At 55.9% G+C, this 14,114-nt stretch overlaps 1 protein-coding gene across 2 annotated transcripts in view; it reads right to left on the minus strand.

Annotated features, from left to right (window-relative positions):
* The window catches only part of CHST8 (carbohydrate sulfotransferase 8), a 130,026-nt gene extending 129,263 nt beyond the window's left edge, over positions 1-763 (minus strand). Inside the window, exon 1 of one of the 2 annotated variants that reach the window (XM_077855860.1) lies at positions 656-763. The gene's annotated coding sequence lies outside the window, so the exon portion shown is untranslated. The remainder of the gene's footprint in view (positions 1-655) is intronic. The other variant, XM_077855867.1, reaches the window with a different exon arrangement.
* Positions 764-14,114: the final 13,351 nt, after the last annotated feature.

Genomic DNA, 14,114 nt, shown 5'->3' on the forward strand with positions numbered 1-14,114 from the left:
GGGAGAGGGCCCCGTGCGCCCCAGCGCCAGCACCCGCGCCCCCAAACCCGCCACGCAGCCTCTCCCGGCCGGGCCGGCCTCCCGCGGGTCACCGCTGGCCCGCACAGCTGCAAGCCCGCGGCAGGCGCCCCCCCGGCCCGGCCCCCGCCCCCCCCGCCCCGGCCGCCTCCCGCGCTCCCGGACGCCCGCACGCTCGCCTCGAGCGCAGAGCAGGCCGGTGCCCTGGAGTCGCGGGGCGGGGACGCGGCCGGAGCGCGGGGCACCTGGGGCGCTCGGTGGGGAGCCCCGGGCCTCCCCCCCCCGCCCGGCCCCCGCCGCCGCCGCCGGGACGCGGAGCCGAGCACCGCGGGGACCGGGGAGCCCGAGGGGTGGCGGCGCCCGGACGCGCGGCGGCGAGTGGGAGCCAAGGAGCCAAAGTCTAATTGAAGTTCCCGCTCCCGGAGCCGGTCCCCAAAGCGCGGCCGCCGCGGAACCCCGCGCGCCCTCCCTCCGCCGCGGCTTCGGACGCCCGGGCGGGGAGGAGCTCGGCGCCGGGACGCAGTGCAGCGCGGGTCCCCCGGGACCCTCGGGCGCCCGCACCGGGGGGGGCGGGGCGGGGCGGGCGGGGGCGGCGCCGGGGCCGGGGCCGGGGCGGGCGGGGGCGCAGCGCACTTACCTGGCGCCGCCGGCGCGCGGGGCCGCGGGCGCCTCCAGCCCGGGCTCGGTCCTCCGCGGCGAGGCGTCCGCTGCCGGGAGCCCGGCGGCCCGGGCCCGGGGCCTCCTCCCGCTCCGAGCGCAGCGGGTGCGGTGGGCGAGGCGGGCGGCGCGGGCCGGCGGCCGGAGCGCGCAGCAGAGGGCGCGGAGAGGGTGCGGCGGCGCTGCCTCCGCGGGCCCGCCCGGCCCGGCCCCCGCCCCGCCGCCGCCGCCGCCGCCCCCGCCCCGCCGCCCTCCTCTCCGCGCCGCGCCTCGGGAGCCGGCGAGCGCGCCGGGAAGGCTCCCAGCGAAGTGCGAGCGGAGCCTCCGGCGAGGCTGCAAAGAACGCCGCGCCCGCCCGGAGCCCCGCCCCCGGCCTGGGCCCCGCCCCGCGGTGGGGGTGGGGGTGGGGGCGGCGGCGGGGCCGGGGGGTCACTCCCGCGATCCCCGGGCCCTCCCGGGAGCTCGCGGGCACCGCCCCCACGCGCGCTCTGCGGCCCGGGCGCCCCCCCCCCAGGGACCGCGCGCTCCGGGGGAGCCGGCGCTGGGCGCGGTCCGCGGCCGCGGGGGCGGGGCGGGGCGGGGCGGGGGCGGCCTCCCGGAGCGCGCGGCTCCTGGCTCTCGGCTCCCGGCTCCCCCGCTCGGGGGGCGCACGCCGGCGCCGACCCGGGAAAACGACTGGGCGTCCCCGGAGCGGGCGGTGAGCGCGGCCGGGCAGGGGCGCGCTCAGGACCCGACGCGGCGGGGGCGCGGCCGGGTGAGACGCGGAGGATGGATCCCTAGGAGCGCCCCGGGGCGGGGGGCGGGGGGCCGGGCTGCGGCCTCAGCGGACTTTGCTCAAGGTCTTGGGCAGGTGTCTGCACCCGCTCCCACGTTCCTGGGGCTCTGGATTCTGCTGCAAGGACCCGTGACCCAGGCAGGCTCTTCCTGGAGGGCCACCTCCTGAAGTCCTTGTTGGGTGGCGGCGGGCTCCTGAGACCTTGGCGGAGAGCGTTCGTGAGCCAGGTCCAGCTGGGTGAGCAGACTCCTCCCTGCACTCACCCCCGGTGGAGCACCAGGACGGAGCCGGGATGCAAGAGGGGGTGGGGGGACCTGGGACTCCAGTCCCCCGTTTTTGTCCTGAAAAGAGGCAGCCCCCACCTGCAGGGGGGCAGGCAGCCTGGCTTCTCACAGGAACTTGGTGAAGCTGCAAATGAGTCACCTCTTCGTCTTGAGGGGACCCCAGTATTTTCAGACGCCTGCGGAGAAAGCTTTAGTAAAATAAAGGCTGTCCGCCCTCCTCTCATTGTATCTGCCTTTTGGTTGGCCTCAGGGTGTGAGATGGATCTCCGAGTGACGAGTGATGTGGACTCATGGCCTTTGATGTGACCAGAGAGGAGAGGGCCGGGCCGCCCTGGCAGGGAGCACAATGGCTCCCGAGGAAGGCTGGGGGACCCCCAGCAGGAGGGCTCCAGACGGCCTGGGGGCATCCAGACTGCCCAGGGCAGCCCCACCTGAGCTGAGCACTCTCAAACGTGACAGGTGAGAAGACAAACCGGCAGACCAGCACGGTCATGGTCATGATCTTCGTTAATTCTTCGTTAATTCTCACAACCACAAAGTGGGCAGAGTAATTTCCATTTTCCAGTTGAGGAAACCAAGGAACAAGGATGCCACCAGGTTGCTGGAGTCCACGCATCCCGAGGGTAGCAGGGCCAGGCTTGGGCTGCTGATTCCAAAGCGGAGTAGGTTCAGTGGGGCTCCTTCTCTAGGATCCTGAGTTCCGAGACGGTTCCAGACTCAGGGTGCTAGGCCTAGCCGTGCTCCACCGGCTTCGTGGTACTTGTGTTTGCATACGGAGGGGCGTGTGTGTGGCTGAAATCGCCCTACTCCTCCTCAGTCAGGTGCAGATCGGATGAACAGAATACTGGGGACAGGACTCCAGTGTCAGGAGGGACAGGGCAGTGGCGTCCTTATCCAACCCATGACCAAAAGCTACCAGAGCAGAGCAGGAGGAAAGATGGTGAACAGAGGGGAGGAGAGGGGGTGAATTGAAAGAAAAGCTACTTGCCTGCACCCCCCTTTCCTGCACCCCCTTGTCCCCACACTTCCATCCGTCTCCCACCACCCAGGGTCCCGGCCACTACTTGGCTGGGCACCTGCCAAAGAAACCTGGGAACCTCTTCAGTACCAGCCACACCCCTGCAGGAGAATACACACTCACGGGGCAGGGGGGAGGCAGTGGGGAGAGAGAGAGGAGTTCCCATCCCCTGGGCCCAGCCTCATAGCCAGGAGGAGGATCCGAACCACAAGTGCTTTCACTGGATGAGTCCACACAAGCTCTAGTTCCATGGGACGAGTCTACCCAGGCTTTTCCAGAACCCAGCTAGCAGCGAGTGGGGCCGATCTGGCCCTCCCAGGTACCCCGTGCATCTGTGTGCAGTGGCCCTCCTGGGAAGGACGGTTTTCCATTAGCGTTTCCAACTGTACTTATTAGCACTTATTTGCATCTAATATTCAGGCAGACATTGCTAGGAATCAACAATGCTGCATTCCTCTGACATACGCTACATTTTCAATTTTTCACTCAGACTTCCTTCTTGTTTTGAGAGGCCCTCGGGGAAATCCCCAAAGCAGGCTCGAGGCCCGTGGCACCAAGAGGCACTGTGTTTTCCTCCTCGGGATTTGCCAAGGGCTGCGTGCCCTTTTTTGAAAGTCAGGCTCGGCCTCTGCAGCGAGAGAGGCGGAGAAACGCTGCAAATTCCCGGCATGAAGCCCTGTGTGCTCGCTTGCAGGTTTTGATATGTGTGTCTCTGCTGAAAGATTAGTGGCAAACTTCTCCCTTTGCATCCCAACGAAGGCAAAAAGACATTTGCATTAGATCACCCCATGAGTCCACAACCCAAGCCCCAGAAGAGGTCATGGAGCAGTTCAGAAGCCGCTCTGTTTGCTGCCAAGAAGGCAGGAGGAGGGGGCCCGGCCAGGTTTGGAAGGGGGGTGCCAGGCAACCCGCCTACCCTCGCCTCGGCTCTGGGCCCCGGGACCATCCCATGGAGTGTGGATTCTCGCCTACCTGTGGGTGGGGAGCTGAAGGCCGCGCAGGGGCGAAGCACCTCGTGTTCCAGAACGGGGCGCCATCCCCGTGGCAAGACTGCGCCCTGAGTCTCAAACTTTCCATTCTGTGAGAAGACCCAGAGCACTTTTCCGGAGAAGGGAGGGGAGCCATCTGGAGTGGCAGGTCCAGGGACACCTCTCTCCCTGCATCCCGTGGGAGAAAGAAGAGCAGGATGGTGTAGACCAGGGGGTCTGTTTCAGCTCCCCAAGGCATGGTGTCCTAGCAGTCCCAGCCCGGGTCCTTATCTGCAAAGTAGACTCCAGCCTGCTCCTGTCAGCAGGGATCTGCAGATCAGGTGAGTGAAGGGTGTGAAAACATCTTGGAAAGTGGAGTGGCAAGGCTGGCCGGCCCTGGGTCACTCAGCTCAGCCACCTCGGGACCTGGGTGGCAGGCATCTGGCCCCATACTGGCCTCTAAAATATTGTGAACACAGGGTTTCCCAGAGCTCCCCACACAGTGACATGCTGAGCACAGTGTCACCCGGATGGGAGCCCCTTCCCCCCCGCCAAGAACATAGCTGCCTTCTCCCACTGCCTCTGCTGTGGCCTCCGAGCGGGACTCTGGCCAAGCCTTTCCTCCTCACTTGAGCAGTAAGGGGAGTGTAGCCCAGGCTCTTGAGACCCCTCCGGGCTTGTGCTATGATGCCACAATTCCTAAAAACTCCTCACTCGGAGAGGAGGCCCGGAGAGGTTCCCTTGGCTGCCTGAGACCATACTGGATGACTGTCCCTTCCCTGCCCCCTTTCTCCCACCCCCCATGACCCTTCTTCTTTTCTGTTGCTCCTTGGGTTTTGGAGAAGCTGGAGGGAAAGGGTCTCTTTGTTTCCTTCTTTGTCGGGTCTCCTGAAATCTCCTGATGCCAGCATGCCCGTGTGAGAGTCCGCTCTACGTTAGCCATGCTGCCGGGGGTTCCAGGCTACCCCACACCAACCCCCAAGCATGTTGGGAATTCTGAACTTCCACATCCTAAGAATAGTTCATAGTTTCCGAGACAGGCTAAGGTGACACCAGCGTCCATCCTTCCCACGAGCGAGAGTTGGTGAACAGGTAGGGTTTTCCAAGTAGCATGGAATAACCCCTGTAGCTGTCTTGAGCAAAAAGGGAGGGCTTCTGGAAAGGACGCTGGAGGGATCTCCCAGAGCAGAGGGGAGGAGCTGAGTATCCAGGAGGGAGGACAGTGGCCCCCAGGAGAGGAGGCTAGAAGACCTCTGGGGTCTCCAGGAAGGGACGTCCCACTCCCCCAGTCTATGATGAGCCCGTCTGCCCGTCGACTCCAGAGCTCAACAGGGAGCCAGGCCCAAGTCCAAGTCCAGCCGGTCCATGCAAACTGGGCTCAGAGCCAGCCTGGCTTCGCTCTTGAGGTCCTGCCAAGCTCAAGTTCATTTTGGTGCTTCTTAATTAAAAAAAAAAAACAAAATACAAACAAAACACCACTGGGATGGTCTGCTGCCCATTGTGTGGTCAGTTCTCACACATCTGGAGCCCTGCCCTCCCCCAGCAGCCCCCCCACAATGAGTGGGGGGACACTAAGGTGGGCAGAGTCACTATAGGAAGGGGTCCAATGGACCCTGAGCATGAGCGGTAGAGATTTCTCTTTTGTTGACTTTGGGGTAAAACATTTAAAATTCTAGAATATTTTTATGTCACAAGTCAGTAAATGCTCTTTCATTTGGCCCAAACCAACTCAGCATTCATGTCATGCAGGTCGGGGCTGAAGTTGACTTTTTCATGGTCAGTCCAAGGTGGTGGGAACAGGCTTGCGGGGCGCAGTCCCCTCTGCCTCGGGTGGTAAAGGGTTCGACTCCTCTTGCCACTGTGGTGCTTCTGTGTATCCTCCTGCCCCCGGATGCAAACAAGCCCGTTGGACATAATTCTCTCGAGTCCATCAAGTGGGCATGGCCGAGCCTCCTTTTTTGGCTCTATGTTGTCCATTATTAACCGGGGTGACTATTAAAATGAGGAAATCACTACATGAAATCAATTAATGGCACTTCTGTTTAAAATGCTGCCTAATTGGGAAAGCTTGCTGATTCTCTAGGACCCCCGCTGGCTTGGCCGGGATTGGCACCAGTCAGCCTGCTTTCATGGGCCTGCCAGCCGCATCCCAGAGCACAGCGGGGACAGCTTTCTCCGTGTCACCGAGGGCTCTGTGGGGTCTGAGAGGGGCAGTGGGGCCTCTCAGGGCAGGATCGCCTCTCCAGCATCGTCAGCCCAGAGCGCATTTCCAAAACTCCTCCGCCCTGACCAAGGGTTATAAATCCATTCCTACCTTCCCATCCTGCGGTAGGAGAGTGGGGCTTAAGTGTCTTCTGAGTTCCTGAGCCAGCTAAAAGCATTTTTTTAAATGCAAATGCGAATGCTATTCTACATCTAATGCTTAGTATTAAGAATTGGGTTTGAAGATTTCAAAAAGAAAGAAAGATTTCAAAAAGAAAGGCTTGTTTGGAACAGAGCAAAACTGCTCTGAACAGGAACACTCCAGAAACATTTATCAGATGTCCCCAGGAGCACGCCACTGGGTGAGCATGTGCACCCTGAGGCTTCCCCGATCTGGGAGGTTCACAGTGGGATGAACCTTGGAAGTGACACAGAGACGGAGGTCACACATGTGACAATGTCACAGCCAGGCCCGGGGTCTCATTCTGGAGGGAGCTGCAGGTCTGTGTCCCCAGAGCCAGAAAGCAAAGGGGTCGCTAAGGTCAGTAGTGACTGCTCTTTGCCCCCAGGACAGGCATTCTCAAAATCTCCCCCAAGGCAGTCGGTTATTTTCCAGGCTTTCCCAGGCCCCTGTAGCGTGGGCAAGCTGCGCCCCCATCCACGCCACGCGGGCGGCCTGAGCAGAGACGGGAGGCAGCGGCAGGTACCGCCCTGCTTCTCCAGGCGCCCCGAGCAAGTGGTATTTTCACGCGGTGCCAGGAGCCCACACAACGCCTGGCGGCAGGCATCTCTCCACCGGGGCTGAAAACAAAAGGCTGGTGGCTGATGCAGTCAAGGAGACGAGACCGGGAGGAGCCCATCAGGCAGACAGGCAGCATGTCCCTGGGGGTGGGGGGGGCATGTGAGGGCAGCGGCTTGGGGGTGCCTCTCCCCGTCTGGCAGCCGAGCCCCCCGCTCCTTGGTGGGAAGACCCTGCCACAGGATGCACCCAGGTGGGTCATCCTTGGAGGGAAACACCCGGGCCCTGGTCCTGCAGGTTCCCTCTGAAGGAGGAACTGCGAAAGCCTGAGCTGGTTTGGTTCTGCAGCCCCCCCCCCCCCCGAGGGGTTCCCAGACTGGACGCAGGTAGCGCTAGAACGTCCTGGCAGCAGTTCCCATCCCGTGGCCAACCTGTCCCCGACAGCCAACCGCCCTCCCAGCCGCGCCGAGCCATCCCCCCCCAGGTCACCAGGCTTCGGGAGCCGAGGTCACGACCCGCGGAAGGTTCATGGGGGCAAGAGGCAACTCCAGCGTCCCAGGATTTCCGGACGCAGGGGTGTCCCGAGCGGCCACCCTCGGATCCCTGTCACCGAAAGCAGCAGGCAGCTGCCGCAGACCCGGAGCTAAGCCACTGCCACCGCGTTGCTGAGTTCCCCCGGAGCCCAGGAAACTTCATCCTGCAGGCGGAGATGCTCTGGAGTTCAGAGCACGGCCCAGTGGCGTCCTGTCGGTAGCTATGGCAACACGGAGCCGCTGCCTCCCCGTCGGCGTGTGTGCCTGAGACATCTTGCTGTCAATAGTGTTTAAAGTTAGGTTTAAAAAAAAAAAAACAAGACAACCCAAATCTCCTCTTTTGACACCACACGAAGGGCCGCGTGGCATGAAGGCAGCCCCGCAGGTCCCAGCACGGAGCCTGTCACACTCTGTTCCCCAACCCTGTCCTCAGACAGAGCTTCCTGTCTGCTTGCTCTCAGCGGTGATGGCTTGGGCTCAAATGAGTCCACCCTTTGTGCCTATTCCAGGCTCGGTGCCGCGTCCTAGGATTCGGTGGGGGGGCGGGGGCCCCTCTCTGCCCTGGTTAGAGGTGCGCCGAGAGGATGCACCAGTCGGAAGCAGGCTCCAGGGTGAATTCCCAGCCTCTTTTATAGGTGTCTAGACCACCTGCCTTTAGGCAGACTGTCCGGTAAAGCTTTTGTTGGGGGTCTCCTTGGGCCAGGATTTGCGGGGGGAGCCCTGGGGGAGATCAGCTCACAGTCAAGAAATAAGGCAGATAGACAGCAGACTAGAATGCAAGGCAGATTATGGTGGAGCCATGAGAGAGGTAGCTGAGTGGTCCTCCCTGGGGCATCAATGGGGGGCTTCGCGGAAGAGGTGGCATTTGACTTGACCTATCTCACCTGCCCTGTACTCTTTCATAAGACTTCCAGTCACAAGGAGCCAGGGATGAGAAGTCAATATATATGTGGTTAAACACCAAGGGTACTCTGGCACCTACAGATAAAGGACTCTCATTTTCATGCCCAGAGAAAGGATAGACTCTACATTTAGAAAATAGGATTGCTGAATTTGGGAAAACAAAACTAGCATTTAGGAAACACAATGTTTAGGGGAAACAGCTAATCAACCAGGGCCCTTTGAGGGAATAAAGGGGTGCGGAGACAAGGAAAGACAAGCGTTTCATTTGTGTGGAATAAAAACGTGTCTCACCAAAGACTATTAAACATATTAAGCTAACATCACCTCGTTTTTGAAAATCATGAGCAGGTTGTACTATGTGAGAGGTGTTGAAACAGCCTGGAACGCAGGCTTTGCATCTGTCCTGGGTTGTGTTCGCCCCAAAGCAGACCCAAGACAAGCATCCAGGCTCTGGTAGTTTACGTGGGAGGGATCTTGGGCAGCACACGGCAAGCCAATGTGCTTTGGTGGTTCCAGGGAAAGCTCTAGAGAGAGAGGAGGAGAGAGGTTGGAAGTGCCTCCTGGGTTGAGCTCAGATGCACTGAGGGGATCAACAGGGTCCCCTACAATGTCATCATCAGCACAAGACACCCCACGCGAATCACCGTTCACACAGGTTTCTCTCTTCTGGTCTGATTGCAATAGAGCATGCCTTAGGGGTGTTGGAAGTTCTCCCTGGGGCATTTTTCAGAAGATGGTGGGAGTGTCACGGTAGAATTTTGAATATTCTCGAATCCCCTACTAAAACAGCCCAACTAGATAGGAAGACCAAACCTTCCTATGGGGGAGGTTCCTGTGGGGAACCTTCCCAACAAAACTAGTGGGCAATGAATCCCCCCAAACATCAAAATGGTGGCAAAGGGAAGAAATGGGGTGCTTGTCATGCTTGAGAACAGAAGCACCCCAACATAGCCAATAGATGTTCACTGGAAAGCACGGGGCTCGGTTTTATTTTACAACAGTAGCTGAAAGCGGGAGGCATGGGAACACCTGGGCGGCTCAGCGGTTGAGCAACTGCCTTCGGTTTAGGTCGCCATCTCGGGTTCCTGGGATCGAGTTCTGCATCTGGCTCCCTGCAGGGAGCCTGCTTCTCCCTCTACCTGTGTCTCTCGTGAATAAACAAATAAAATCTTTAAAAAAGAAAAATGAAAGCGGGAGGCATTTTGCCCACTCCAATAGCGTGTAAGTGCAAAGGTCATCAGGTAAGAACAGGTAAAGGAGATGGAACAGCCTAGGCCCTGGGAACTCCTGAGGCTGACCAGCCAGGTCTTCCTTCCAGGACAGGGCCCCACACCCAGGAGAAACTGCTGAAAGAGGGATCAAAATTGAACAGAGCAGGAATAGAGAGGAAGCAAACAGAAGATCCAGATGAAAGGGGAGACGTACCTTTTAACTGCATGAAACGGAACAGGGAGCTTTGTGAAGTTAGAAAGCTGGGAGTTAGAAAAGCTATCTCAACGAAACCTCCTTTTAAAAGCCCAGGAAAATTAATTTCACCCTTACAAAAATGAGCAGCAGAAAGAGATCAAGGTCAGATCCCACACAAAGTTGTTTTAAGAAAAAAAGAAAATAAGCAGTAGAACACCATGTCTACAGACAATGAAAAACACACCAGAAAGACATGCCAACCAAACAAATAAAAACCTATAGCCTGCTATTTCAAAGAGAGCTAAAATAAATTAAGAAAATGATATACGAACAAACAACATAAATCAGAGATAGAAAAGCTCAGAAGTGAAATGACAAACTGAAGAAAGGATTGGGTCCAAGGACATAATTTTGAGAAATAAAATCAGAAAGGATACAAGGATGGGTAAACACAACAGAGAAAGCCTTGGAAGAAATAAAGGACGGGAAAACATGGAAGTTTTTAGAAATCAAAAAGAAATGAACACGATACAAAGGATGTAAGAAAAAGTGACCAATCTTGGAGTGAGGTAAAAGCCACCCAACACACAGAGAATAGGAGTCCCCGAATTTAAAAAAAAAAAAAAAAAAAAAAAAGGAAGAAGAAGAAGAAACCAGAGAACAGAGCGAATCACAAAAGCCGTATTTCGAGAAAAACTTTCAGAAATAAGGAAAGGTCAAAACTACATGTTGAAAGGTCACATCACATTCCTGAAAATATTGACCCAGAGTGACCAAAACCAAGCCATAATTTTAGTTCAATGTGAGGCTTTAGAGGAAAAGAAAAACCCTCTGAGTAGCTAAGCGAAAATAGCACAGGATTCAGAAAATTGGATCATCGTCAACTTCTTGATGGCAACACGTGCCACGAGCAAGTAGAGTACTATATTTAAGATACTCAAGAAAATAAAATGTGAACCAAGGGTTCTATATCCTGGGAAACTGACTGTCAAGTGTAGAGGGTCCCAATTCACACCAACAGGCAAGAAATCGAGAAATGTTGTCCCCATGGGAACTTCTTGAGGAATCTACTAGAAAATGAGCCGTAGAGAGCCAAAGTGACCAGAGGGACATGGCCGTGAGGAGGTGAACATTAAATATAAATTGTCTATGGAATTAGGAATAAATGAGGGGACGCCTGGGTGGCTCTGCGGTTGAGCACCTGCCTTCGGCCCAGGGTGTGATCCTGGAGTCCTGGGATCGAGTCCGACATGGGGCTCCCTGCATGGAGCCTGCTTCTCCCTCTGCCTGTGTCTCTGCCTCTCTCTCTGTGTCTCTCATGAATAAATAAATAAAAATCTTTAAAAAAAAAAAAAGAAGAAATGAGGATTGAAGAGGAAAGAGTAGAGCGTGTAATAATGGCTAGATGCTCTGATGGTATAGATATACCACAGCTATTTATAAATAGGAGGGGAAAAAATTAAAAAATAAAAAATAAATAAATAGGAGGGGAAATGTTACCTGTTTTCAAGGATGATGGTGACTGAGGAGGTATTAGTGTTTTACGTGTTTTACACGGAGGCTGTTGTGTGTGTGAGACGGGATGAGGTCAGAGTCATTGCCGGATACGATGATGCCGTCATCCCCTGTGCGGTGAGTCTTGGGTGAGAAAAAAGAATCGATGCTCCACTTATTCATCCCTCCTCCTTACACCCTCTCTGCATTAACCCCAGGCAGCCACTGATCTTTTTTTACTGCCTCCACATTTCTGCCTTTTCCAGAATGTCATATAGTTGGAATCAGAGGTACATAGCCTTTTCGAATAGGCTTCCTTCACTTGGCGATATACATCTAAGTTTCTTTATGTCTTTTGTGGCTCCGTGGCTCCGTGTCTTTTTTATTTCGTTGCATCTTTGGCATCACGGGACGTGCCTGCGTATTTGGGATAACAGATATGTCTTTACCGTATTTCCTCCCAGTCTGTGGCTGGTCCTCTCCTTTCCTTGACATTCCACGTTTGTTTTCTTTTCGTTCGTTTTGTCTTAAAAGCGATTCTCCGCTAACAGACACCAGGACTTGGAGAAACGGCTGATTTCTCCAGGTCTGCTTTCTCCACGGCTGATTGCACCCCAGGTCTGGAGCAAGAAATGTGTTGAGATGAGCCGGGCACATCTTGTCACATCAGGTAGTAAGGAGGATTGCAGAGAATAAAAGATTGTGTCAAGAGGACTTGGGAGCCCATCTGCGAGAGGCTCCCAGTGGCCAAGATATGGAAACCGTGAGAGCGTCAAGGAAGGTGATAATTGTAATGGAATGAAAACCCATCAAATATGTGTAGGCCTTTCATTCGTATGCTTCTTAAAACATCACCGCCTTCCGGGGACAAGAAACAAATTTATTTCCTCAAAATCGGATAAAGAAAAGGAAAGAATCGAACATTTGTCCTGCCTTGACCACGTGAACTCTACCACTGGGGGAGCCGCACGGTAGACAGGGGGGGCATCTCTTTACGGCTGGCCGTGGGGAACTCTGGGTCCAAGGGCTCCGGGTCTTCAACAGATCAATGAACGGACAAAAAAAGGTTTGGGGGGGGGGAACTCTAGATGAAAAGAAACTCAGAAGATAGATCTGCTTAAAAAAAAAAAAAAAAAAAAACAGAAAAACCCCAAAAAACCAGGCAAGACGACCTCTTATGTCTGGGAAAGCGCACTGGAGTGGGACACTGTAAAGCAAGCCAGAGAACAGATGACTCAGACTTAGTGGAGGGGTCACTTCTGCGGCGGAGGGGTGCGGAGGGGGGGCAGTTGAGATTGATGGGAGGCACATGAGGGACTTCTGGGGACGGTGGGGAAGGTCTAGTCCTCGATCTGGTGCTGGTCCTTAGGATCCCTCCTCAAGCTATCCGTTTATTTGGCTTATTTTTTTTTCCCTGTTTTTTATTTTACAACAGAGATATTTCTTTAAAGCATGTCCTCATCCCCCAGCTTCTTCTTCATGCTCCACACGCCCAGAGGCGGTGGTTGTGGCTGTGACTAATTTCCCTTAGGGCTCGAGCTCCAGAGGAAGGAAGGAGTATCTAATTAGAGAGACCCACCGACCCAGCAGGATATAAGGGGACGTCAGAGATTGTGTCTCCCATGTTCCCCGTTGTATTCCCAGCCCCGCAGGGCACATAGTAGGTGCTCAATAAATACTTCCTGAATGAATGCGTGGTGGAGGTTCCACTTTGTCGGAGTAACACGTAGAGTATCATTGGCCATATAAAAGACCCTGAGATCCCCTCACACGCCCCATCCCGCCCCACAAAGGCCTGGCTTCTCCCTATTTCTGAGTCGGTCATATTTTTATCTCTGAGGTCACCGCCCGACCTCTTTGGATACCAACCCTCTCGCTGCTTGGACGTGGTGAACCACGTTTATGAAGGAGGCCTCGCTGCTTCCAGAGAAGACCAGACAGGGACTGGCCTGGCCAGGGGAGGGAGCAGATTTCGCCTTAATTTTGAGCCAGTTTGGCGATGCTTCAGAGAAGCAAGGACTATGACTCAGCAGCATTCACCGTGGTGGCGGCTCAGAAGCGAGGACTTCTGCGGGCTCTGGGGCTCGAACTGAGTTCATCCCAGAACTAGCAGGGGAAGACGACACGGGCCCCATACTGGTGTCTGCAGGCCCTCTGCTGCGTCTGCTTCCCATCTAGGCTCCTGGGGGCCCCCAAGAAAACCGGATGGCAGGGGCACCCACGTAAGAACAGGAGGTGCCATCTTCATCCTCAGAGACCCGAATTCAGGGCATGTTTGGAAGGTAGCATCATTGGGGGTGATTTGGATGAAATTTAGATTTATACACAAAATTGCTGAGAATTATTTGCCTCCTGGAGCCTCCTCCTCTCTGGTTTCTAGCCATTTAACAGTTGGGAGAGCCAAGGCCAAAATGTTAGCTATTATCCCACGGGGGAGAGGGTTAAGGGCTCCTGAGAGTGACAATGACTGGGCCTGCCCTGGGCAGGGGTGGTCCCACTCCCGACCTGTGCCTCCCAAACTTGACTTTGGAAGGGAGGCGCATGTAGTTCATGGGACAGGTGGCAGTTTTTGGCCACCTGGTGTTTGTTTGCCAGCACTCCCCAGACCCCAGATGCTGCCCACCCCTCCACGTACACCCCCACCCCCTCTCCAAGGGGCAAGTGTGAGAAATCTCAGAGACTCCAATCTCCGGGCCATCTCTTCCAGAGAATCGCTCCCAGCGACTCCTCCCAGGGCAGGGCGTGGGTGATTCCTTCCACTGCAGCATCCTAGTAAGCTCGGGGCCCAGAGGGAGCACAAGCCCGGACCTCCCCTCACGCAGCTTATCACCTGGCCAGCGGACCCTGAAACCTCTGCGCCTTCACAATTTCCACAAGTGGATGGAGGTTCCCTTGTGTAAAAAAAAAAAAAAAAAAATTAGAAGAAGAGAATGGGTTAAATCACGTTTCTTTCAGGTAACCCTCTTCTTCGTCAGTTTAAGTACAGTAAACCCATTTTGAGAGTATCGCTCAGGAAGCATAAAGTTTATTTCACTGCATCATCTAATCCCCCGTAATAGAAAACCAGTAATGAGGATGCCAGCGGCAGGTGCAAGAGGCAGTTTTACATCAATAGG

The sequence above is a fragment of the Canis aureus genome, chromosome 1, assembly GCF_053574225.1.
Source record: "Canis aureus isolate CA01 chromosome 1, VMU_Caureus_v.1.0, whole genome shotgun sequence".
Classification (NCBI taxonomy): domain Eukaryota; kingdom Metazoa; phylum Chordata; class Mammalia; order Carnivora; family Canidae; genus Canis; species Canis aureus.